Source organism: Natator depressus, chromosome 6 (assembly GCF_965152275.1).
Source record: "Natator depressus isolate rNatDep1 chromosome 6, rNatDep2.hap1, whole genome shotgun sequence".
NCBI lineage: Eukaryota > Metazoa > Chordata > Testudines > Cheloniidae > Natator > Natator depressus.
The window spans coordinates 5,670,773-5,682,145 of record NC_134239.1 but is presented as its reverse complement, the minus strand read 5'-3'; positions in this window follow the sequence as shown (position 1 = coordinate 5,682,145).

The following is an 11,373-nucleotide window of genomic DNA, read 5'->3' as shown; positions in this document are numbered from 1 at the left end:
CTCTCTGTCTGCAATGGGATAACTTTTAAATGCCTCATCTGATCAACTCCAAAATTTCAGGCGGTGCCCTGGGCACCAATGGCCAGAACCCTTTTGATTTTAGGGGAAATCAGTAAACCGAAAATGGGGGACACATGAAGCTGCTGGCATCCCAGTGGAGTTTAAGATGTTGGCCACCTGAATGACTCATCCCCCAGAAAAAAATAATATGGAGGAGGGATGGAAGAGGGAATGGGGATGTATAGATGGGAGAATAGGGGCATGCACACAGCCCAGGGCATGGGGGGAGAATGCGGAACCCTGCTGTGAAGGGCTCATATAACTCCTGGTGGCAGGTATGATGCTGACAAAGCCAGGCCAGAGCCATAGGCCCATTCACTTGTGTGTGACTATCAAAGGAGTTAAATGTATTACTATATATTCAGGCCAATTCACTTATGTGTTAATAGAGATCAAAGGAGATGTTAATTGTATTGTTTTGGCCTAACTATATCTTGTTGTTTACTATTACGCATGCCTGGTAATTAAATAGACCTAGATCAAAGTGTGTGTTAATCTAAGAGTGTATTCAGATGTTAGAACTTCATGAAACGAATGGAATGTTACTTGTATTGTTTTCATGTATCTATTCTTATTATAATGTAAAGGCGGGCAGTTATATTATGTCTAAGCTTGTAATTAAATAACTCATTGAATGCAAATGAAGAGTGCTAAATTCAAAGCAATTGGCCATTGTGTGAGTAAGAACATGTCTCTGATTGTTGTGTGGAGAAGAAGCTATAAGTACTGATTCAAAGGAAGATCCTTTATCTCTGGACTCTTTGGATTCTAACAGGGTGGAATAACTAAACAAGAAGACGGAGATCCCCAGAGCTATTCTGGGGTGCCCTGAACTGGCAGATTACTACACCCCTGTTAGCCTTTGGGATTCACAAACTTTGACTCACCTGTTAATGTAATTTACCTGCTTTAATCTCTCAATAACACTCATTTCTTTTTCTCAGCTAATAAACATATAGTTAATTATAGCATTGGCTACCAGTGTTGTCCTTGGTGTAAGATCCAGAGTACCAATTGATGAGGGGGAAGTGACTGGTTTCTTGGAACTGGGAGGAACCTGATGTGGTGTGATTTTTGGTTTATGTGACCATTATCACTAAGTGCAGTTTGTCTGCGTGGTGAGATGGGCTGGAGCGCTTAAGGAGACTGTCTGTAACTCCATGGTAAGACTAGTCCAGTGATCCAGGAGTTTATATTTGTTGCTGGTTTGGTGAAATGTAATTATAAATAGGGTGACCAGATGTCCAGTTTTTAAAGGGACAATCCCGTATTTAAGCTGTCCTGACTTTTTCTTAAAAACGGGCAAACTATCCCATATTTTCAGTCTCCCCCACATGCATCAGTACTAATGGGTCTCTGCTCGCGAGCCATCCTCCCACTAGTGGGGTGTGTGGGGGGTCCAGTGACCAATGATGGGGGTGGGGATGCAAAGCTGGTGGCAGGGATAAGATGTAGCACGCAGGGCCAGCTGCTCCCCCTGTTGGTCTGCCAGCGCAGCCCCTGCTACAAGCCGGCTCTCGACCAGCAGGGCCCTGCTCCCCGTCCCGTTTCTGGCCAGCCCTAGCTGTGAGCTGCAGTGGCTGGAGAGTGAGGGCAGGTGCCAGGCAGTGGCTGATTATAGGTCACTTCTGCTGCCCACCCATCGGCCCTTTACATGCTCCTCCTCTCACTGTCCTCTCCCTGCTTTGCCCCTTCACCCCCACAAGTCCTGCTGCTCCTCCATATCACCCCCCCCTTCCCCCCCCCACGCACAGCAGGACATATCCCGCTCCCAGCGCTGTGCGGAGAACCAGCTGCTGTTCGGAGCACTGCACTTATTAACAGTCTGGCCGGCAGACTCCTTCCTTCCCCCACTGCCTCTGGCTGGGCCAGCACCCTGGGAAAGCCCAAGACCCTCCGGCCCGGGACACTGGCCAGGAGGAGCCGAGCCCTGCGTGTGCCAAAGCCCTGTGCAATGCATGCATGGGGAAGCCGCTAAGCTCTGGACTGGGGTGGGAAACAATTTCCAGCCTGTTCCCAACCTGACCCTACAGGCTTCACAGCAGCCCCCGGACAGGGGCTTAGTATTCTCTTTGCCCACCCCACCCCCTGTGCTGGGTCCAGCCCCCAGGGAGCATGGGGCTGCTCTGTCCCCTAGGCACCCTCCCCTGCTGAACTACCTCTCTGGCCGGGTTCTCTGAAGCCTCTGCAATCAGGTTGCCTGGGCCCTGGTGCACAGTGCATTCTTAAGGCTTAACCCCTTCCTTCCCATGCTGTAGCCGGGTGGGACAGAAGGCATCTAGGTTATGTTGGTGGCCAGCAGAAGCATGGAGGTCTTAGCTGCTTTATGATACTGTGTGGGCAGGAAGGGACAAGCTGCTTCCAGCCACGGTGTGGGTGGGGGGGAAGAAGATGAGATGAGCTCTGCAAAGACAAGGGCCAGGTCATCACTTCCCCTCTACTCCTCCCCTGTGGCTGGAAGCAGCTCCTATCCCTTCCCTCCTGCACAGTGCCAAAAGGCTGCTGGTGGCCACATGCCACATTTTGGTATAAGCCCTGGCAGAAATGGGGGGAGGCATGTGAGCCTGCGTGCCCCCATCCATGTGTTGCCTTGGTAAGATGTGGCACCAGGTACCAGGAGAGGCAGGTCTGACCCAGGGGCTCAGCCAGGCGTGGAGGGCAAAGAGCACCAGGCAGGGAAAGGGTCGAGTCCATCAGTCACACACACATACACCTCTCTCACAGAGGTGTATGGGCATGTGTGTGTGTTACCTCACCCTGCAGGTGTGGGAAGGTGTGTGTGGGGGGGTGTCACACCCCTAAATGTGAACCCTAAAGCCTTAAAGATAAGAAGGTAAATAAAAAGAATCCAACTAGGCAGTATTTCTTTTTAATGGAGGCTCAGTCAACTTGATGTTAATATGAATGTTTGTACTGCATAGTTCTGAATGATTGCCAATGAACTCACGAATAATTTTACGAGGTGTTCATATCCAGCATAGGGAAATATGGTCACCCTAATTATAAAACACACCACCATGTTGGTCTCTCTGCCCTATTTTCTGACAGTCTGCCCTGAGATTGGCACTCACAGTTGTGAGCCACTCCAGACAGCATGAAATTAGGAGAACCTGGTATCGGGGGAAGGGGGCACATAGCACCCCTAGCATGGAGGGAAGTTGGGAATGGGGGGCAGACAGAGCTCCTGGCCTGAGAGTGAAGGGGGGCCCTGGTTTAGAGGGAGGGAGTAATGGGGGGCACACAGGGCTCCTGCTGGGGGGAAGATTAGGGAACTCTGGTATGGAGGGAGTGAAGGAGAATGCAGGGGGGGGTAGGGGAATGGGAGCACATTCAGAACCCCTGCTATTGGGGGAGGAATGGGGGGGAGTGAGGAATGGGGTACACAAAGCCCCTGGTATGGGGGGAATGGGAGTCACACAGAGCTGCTGTCATTGGAGGGGAAAACGGGGGGGGGTAGTATGGGAGGAGGAGGGACTTTGGGGGGCACACAGAGCCCCTGAAATAGAGGGGCATGGGAGCGTGGCATGCAGGAAGCTTGTGGGTGGGAATGGAGGGATGTGAGGATCCTCTGGGGTGTGAAATAAGTTCACCCGACAGTAGCAACCTAGTGTGTGACCCCCTTCGACACATACACTAAACCCAGAACATAAAGTTTGCAACATCAGCCTTATCCACAGGCCTGTGTCAGGATACCGATATGGCAAGATGTGCGAGGCTGCACAGGGTGACTGTTGAAAAAAAACGAGAAAACTGAATGAGGTGATGGGGCTGGCTGCCTAGACAAGGAAAGGTACCTTGGACAGAGCAGTGCTGGGGAAGGTCAGGGGGAGCTAGGGTAGCTCTGGCCTGACCAACTCCCAGGCTGAGGGCCTGATACACGGCCTTGAGGAGGTATTAGGGCTGCGGAGGGGCAGCCAGGGGAGGAAAAGGCAGCAGATCCACCCCCTTACTGATGATGAGTGGCCAATTCAGACTGCAGTTTGCCCCTGAGGGAAGGGGCTAGGTGAAGAACAGCAGTGGGTCACTGAGGCGAGTGGTGGGATTAGGGGTAGCCAGTTTCCTGGAGGGGCAGCACCCAGAGAGTGGGGCACCACCAGAGGGCAGTACCCCAGGAAAGTGCACCATGGTCTGGGAGAGATGCAGGGCCTAATGTGGTAGAGCTTGGAAAAGGGCAGGTAATTATGGGCAAGACACCACCTGCAGAGGGTGCTCCTGAGTGGCGAGAGCTAATTCCCTAGGCTGGCCAGCCTAGTATCTACCTCACAGTCTGTGTGAGAATCTAAAGAGATCCCATCCCCCAGCGAAGTGTCTGTGTTATGCAGTGGACGCTTATAGTAAGTCAGATATTTCAATAAGTATTTTGGGGAGAGCCGCTGGCCGGTGTCCCTCTGGGTTTACAGGAAATTGGCAGAAGAGAAGAAGTCACATCCCTAAAGAGTGCACATCATCCCCCTCTCCTGTGACCCTTGGCACAATCACAGGCTCTATTTGTATCCAGTTGTGAACCAAGATGAAACTGAAAGGGTTTGAGCTCAGGTTCAGACTGTCCTTCATCAGAGAGTGTGACTGGCAGGGCAAGAGCAGCTGCTTCAGGACACATCTCTTTCTGCTCTCCCCCTGCTCCCAGGGACGTGCTCCCAGCCAGGATGCTGGTATGGCAGGGCCACATCACTACTGAGCTGTGACTAAGTCTACAGAATTAACAGTGATGATCAGATTGTGTCTGGCAAAACTGAATTGAGTTGATCAGAGTGGGTTCAGTCCAGACCTAGGCCAATCACATCACTCCCTTTCCCCTCAGGCACAGCCCTGGATCATTATTAGCAATCAGGTTAGAGTTCCACTCTTGGGGAGGGGACTCATTTATTAGCCTAGTCAGTCACTAGGGTTGCCAATTTTAGTTAGATGTATTCCTGGAGGTAAACTCCTCATGTTACATAATCTTTAATTCAAGATTAATCTTTAATTCCTGGAGACTCCAGGGCAACTCTAGAGGGTTGGCAACCCTACAGTCAATCTGTAATTACATGCTACTGACACACCTAAGAGATGTGGGGAGTGTTTGTTCCCCACATTTCTAGTCACATGCCATCACGCCGTGCAGCAGAGAGTCCTCCTTAACTTGGGGTCTTTAAACAAATGACCTGTTCTTTTATCACTGAGATTAATAACAAAGGGGAAGAAGTTTCAGTCATGTGTGTTGCAGTCATACCTAGTGACCAACCGAGATCAGGGCCCCATTGTACTGGAAGCTATACAAATGGAGGGTGGCAGACAGTGCTGGTCTGAGGAGCAATTCTAAATAGACCAGACAAAGACAGGGTAGGGGGAAGCGATATAACTCACAGACAGAACCATCAATGTGATGGCAGCAGACCCCATGTTAGTGCCAGTGGGATGTGTGTTTTTTGGCAGTGGTGGTGCTGGGTTTAATTAGGAAGGGAGAAACTAAACAGAAAGACAAGGGAAGGGAGGATGCAGTGAGGAGGACAGAGCAGGGGAGAAGAAGGAAGGGAGGAAGGTCTGAGGGGCAGCGATTTTGTGATATTACAGTCATTTTCTTTTTATCTCCATTATTATTTGAATCAGGTTCCGCACAGCCCAAGTGCCTCCCTCCCACATTCCCAGCTGCAGTGTACAGCCCAGTGAGCCTTAGCCCTGCTGTGGGGAGTGGGGTACACGAGTAGGACTTAGATTTGCTCTCTAGCTAACACCTATGCTATATATTTTTATTGGAGGTCGTTGGGCTTCTTCACAAGCAATATTATCACAAGCAGTAAGGTATAAACCCTTATAACTGTTACAAAAGCTTCCTCTCCAGTCACCCACAAGGGAGAAAGCTTGGAAGCAAGTGCTGTGTTGGAGTTAAAATTTTGATCCCACCAGATCTTTTATACAAATATCCATCGTCAGAGTTACATATTAAATATAGACACTGCAGCCATCACTTCTCTGTCTGCTGGGCTATGGGAGCCAAGAAACCCTTGGCAAACTTCCAGCCATGTTAGACAGAAGAGGGCAGGGCCAGCCGGTCAGATATAAACATTTATAAACAGCCTCAGAGTAACTGAGAATTAAGGTTCATGTTGATGTGATTAGATCAGCCACTGACCTCGCTACTGTTGATCATGACATGCTGTGAACTCACCTGTGTATATTATTAGTAGGTTTTCACACACTGTGGACCAAAGCGGGGGTGGTCAGGGCTGCTCTTGGGCAGCTCCATCCCTACCTTTGCTGAGACAAAAGGAGTACTTGTGGCACCTTAGAGACTAACCAATTTATTTGAGCATAAGCTTTTGTGAGCTACAGCTCACTTCATCAGATGCATAAAGTGGAAAATACAGTGAGGATGTTTTTATACACACAGACCATGAGAAAATGGGTGTTTATCACTTCAAAAGGTTTTCTCTCCCCCCACCCCACTCTCCTGCTGGTAATAGCTTATCTAAAGTGATCACTCTCCTTACAATGTGTATGATAATCAAGGTGGGCCATTTCCAGCACAAATCCAGGGTTTAACAAGAACGTCTGAGGAATGCGGGGGGGAGGAATAAACAAGGGGAAAAAGGTTACTTTTTATAATGACTCAACCACTCCCAGTCTCTATTCAAGCCTAAGTTAATTGTATCCAATTAGCAAATGAATTCCAATTCAGCAGTCTCTCGTTGGAGTCTGTTTCTGAAGTTTTTCTGTTGTAATAGCGCAACTTTCATGTCTGTAATCGCGTGACCAGAGAGATTAAAGTGTTCTCCGACTGGTTTATGAATGTTATAATTCTTGACATCTGATTTGTGTCCATTTATTCTTTTATGTAGAGACTGTCCAGTTTGACCAATGTACATGGCAAAGGGGCATTGCTGGCACATGATGGCATATATCACATTGGTAGATGTGCAGGTGAACGAGCCTCTGATAGTGTGGCTGATGTTATTAGGCCCTGTGATGGTGTCCCCTGAATAGATATGTGGGCACAGTTGGCAACGGGCTTTGTTGCAAGGATAGGTTCCTGGGTTAGTGGTTCTGTTGTGTGGTAAGTGGTTTCTGGTGAGTATTCGCTTCAGGTTGGGGGGCTGTCTGTAGGCAAGGACTGGCCTGTCTCCCAAGATTTGTGAGAGTGATGGGTCGTCCTTCAGGATAGGTTGTAGATCCTTGATAATGCGTTGGAGAGGTTGGGGGCTGAAGGTGACGGCTAGTTCAGCAGGTGGGTATTGTAGTTGTAAGAATGCTTGATAGTGAAGAAACAGATTGACAGAGCCAGAAGAGTACCCAGAAGTCACCTACTACAGGACAGGCCTAACAAAGAAAATAACAGAACGCCACTAGCCGTCACCTTCAGCCCCCAACTAAAACCTCTCCAACGCATTATCAAGGATCTACAACCTATCCTAAAGGAGCTCACGAAAGCTTATGCTCAAATAAATTGGTTAGTCTCTAAGGTGCCACAAGTACTCCTTTTCTTTTTGCAAATATAGACTAACACGGCTGCTACTCTGAAACATGCCTTAGAGTGATTTAGCTTAACAAAGAGAAGGTGAAGGGGTGACTTGATTACAGTCTATAAGTATCTAAATGGGGAACAAATATTTTCTCTAGCAGAGATGGTATAACTTGCTCCAATGGATGGAAGTTGAAGCTACACAAATTCAGACTGGGAATAAGTTGTACATTTTTGACAGTGAGGGTAATTAGCCATTGGAACAATTTACCAAGGGTCATGGTGGATTCTCTATCACTGATCATTTTTAATTCAAGTTTGGCCATTTAAAAAAAAATCTGCTCTATGAATTATGGGGCAGTTCTCTGGCCTGTGTTATACAGGAGGTCAGACTAGACTAGACAATCACCATTGTCCCTTCTGGCCTTGGAATCAATGAATAAGCCCATCAGGAACTGACCAAATACTTAGGTTCCTGGGCAGGGTAAAGGGATGTGCAGTAGGGAGAGGGCTGATGGGAGGAGTTGTGCCCTCATTAGCAAACCCATCGTACTTGTAAAGTATCCTTTTCCCATGTGTATCTTTCACAGTTCTGTTAAAATTCTCCACGTCTCCTTGTGGATGAAGAATGTAAGCCATACTTACAGGATGGGGGACTCTATCCTGGGAAGGGTACCAATATCCCACCTTCATTAAATAAGTCATTATTGACTAGAGCCTAAGCTACTTACACAGTTTTACTTAGGGTACGTCTACACTTCAAGCTGGGGGGTCTGATTCCCAGCTCAGGTAGAGATACACACACTAGCTCTGATCCAGGTTGGGCACTAAAAATAACGTTGCTGCAGCAGTGTGAGTGGCAGGAGGGACTAGCTGCCGGAGGATGTGGCTAGCATCGTGGATGGGTGTTTACACCTAGCCACTTGTGTCCCTACGACTACACTCTGTTTTTAGTGCACTAGAACGGGTTAGTGTCCTTGAGCTTGGAATCCTGAAAATGTAGCCAAGCTCCCACTAAAACTGAGACAACTGCCATTTGAAATCCTGAGGAAGGAGTTCAGGGTTTGAGCCATGCGTCTTTATTCTGTGCTCTGTCAGCATCTAGAGATCCCAACAAAGTGCCTGCTCTGCTTGATATACAGCAAGATCTCAGGCTGTCAGAAATGTAAATCAATTTAAATTTAGTAAATGAGTCAGGAACAGGATATGGAGAGGAAGGTATTTTGGGCAGAGGGGACAAACAGCTTTTCCCGGGGTTTATGGGAAATCACTGCAAGAGAATCAGAGAATATCAGAGTTGGAAGGGACCTCTGGAAGTCATCTAGTCCAACCCCCTGCCCGGAGCAGGACCAATCCCCAGCCAGGGCTTTGTCAAGCCTGACCTTAAAAACTTCTAAGGAAGGAGATTCCACCACCTCCCTAGGTAACGCATTCCAGTGTTTCACCACCCTCCTAGTGAAAAAAAATTTCCTAATATCCAACCTAAATCCACTGCAACTTGAGACCTTTACTCCTTGTCCTCTCATCTGCTATCACTGAGAATAGTCTAGATCCATCCTCCTTGGATCCACCTTTCAGGTAGTTGAAAGCAGCTATCAAATCCCCCCTCATTCTTCTCTTCCATAGACTAAACAATCCCAGATCCCTCAGCCTCTCCTCATAAGTCATGTGTTCCAGACCCCTAATCATTTTTGTTGCCCTTTGCTGGACTCTCCAATTTTTCCACATCCTTCTTGTAGTGTGGGGCCCAAAACTGGACACAGTACTCCCGATGAGGCCTCATCAATGTTGAATAGAGGGGAACGATCACGTTCCTTGATCTGCTGGCAATGCCCCTACTTATACATCCCAAAATGCCATTATCCTTCTTGGCAACAAGGGCACACTGTTGACTCATATCCAGCTTCTCGTCCACTGTAACCCCTAGGTCCTTTTCTGCAGAACTGCTGCCTAACCATTCGGTCCCTAGTCTGTAGCGGTGCATTGGATTCTTCCATCCTAAGTGCAGGACTCTGCACTTGTCCTTGTTGAACCTCATCAGATTTCTTTTGGCCCAATCCTCCAATTTGTCTAGGTCCCTCTGTATCCTATCCCTACCCTCCAGCATATCTACCACTCCTCCCAGTTTAGTGTCATCCGCAAACTTGCTGAAGGTGCAATCCACACCATCCTCCAGATCATTAATGAAGAAATTGAACAAAACCGGCCCGACCCTTGGGGCACTCTGCTAGATACCGGCTTCCAACTAGACATGGAGCCATTGATCACTACCCGTTGAGCCCGACAATCTAGCCAACTTTCTACCCACCTTGTAGGGCATCCATCCAGCCCATACTTCCCTAACTTGCTGACAAGAATACTGTGGGAGACTGTGTCAAAACCTTTGCTAAAGTCAAGGAATAACACATCCACTGCTTTCCGTTCATCCACAGAACCAGTTATCTCATCATAGAAGGCGATTAGATTAGTCAGGCATGACCTACCCTTGGTGAATCAATGCTGACTGTTCCTGATCACTTTCCTCTCCTCTAAGTGCTTCAGAATTGATTCCTTGAGGACCTGCTCCATGATTTTTCCAGGGACTGAGGTGAGGCTGACTGGCCTGTAGTTCCCAGAATCCTCCTTCTTCCCTTTTTTAAAGATTGGCACTACATTAGCCTTTTTCCAGTCTTCCAGGACTTCCCCTGATCGCCATGAGTTTTCAAAGATAATGCCCAATGGCACAGCCCAAAGAAAGTTCAATATCATCCCCTCTCTAGTGAACCCCAGACCCCATAGCTATGTCGACAGGACTGCTTGGCTATGCCCCACCCATGCTACCCTGCTATTTTCAGTGTGCTGGCTTGAGCAGAGTTAGTGCAGGTATGGCTGTGCATGCTGGGAATCACACCCCTCAGCTCTAATGTAGATGCAGCCTTAGGCACTTTTGAAAATTTTACCCTTTTCTCTAAATTTTAATAGCTCTATGTTGTTTATTTTCCAGTGCTTGGAGGTGTCCTTGGGTATCTCAGACTGACACCTCCCCTAGGACCGATTGCCTTGTGTAAGGGGTGGTGAGGCATCTAGGACAGAACTGCCTCTTCAAGGAATATTTTAGAAGGAATAAATTCCCCTGTTTCCCACCTGAGAATAAGGTAAATAGCCAGGAGGACCTTAGGGATCAATACAAATGTTGGGGTGGTTCTGTGTATTAATTATCACCTGGAATAATGGAATGGCCAGTGAGATGGGGAAATTTGCTGATACCACAGAATTCTTCTGCTTGGGAGGATTGTGAGGGACACTTGTGAGGGCTACAAAAGCAGGTAACTGGGCAATGTGCTGGCCGGCGACATTCCATGGAGAAAGCTCAAGGTGCTGCCTGGGGAAAGGAACAATTTAAAATTGGTGATGTGGGGAAACCCACTAAGCTGCTGCACTGAGAGACCAGGGTCACTGAGAAGAATGTAACAACGAAGAGAAGAGATTCGTCCTGGGGGACACAAGCAGAAGCCATTGCCCCATGCAGATGTGCTCTCAGCCCCCCTGGGCATCCCAGGGCTGGGATCACTGCAGAGACTTTGACACAGAAATGCCATTATGGTTGTTTCTCTCCCTACACATTTACTGTAATAACTCTAACTTCCCTTTTAACTAGAAATCCCCCTGCATTCAGCTTCCCTCAGTGCTGTTACAGCCTCTCCCACCCCAGCAGTTACTGAGCTGTGCCCCTTTGTGCCTGGGCACCCCAGCAGGAGCCACCGTGGTTCAGGGCTCCCTAGAGCCTTTTTACTGCCCCAGCGCCCCCATCCCCTGTGCTGAGCTGCTCTGAGAGTGCAAACCTTTCTTCTAGACTGGATGGATGTTCTTCAAACTGTTATTAACATGAAAGATCA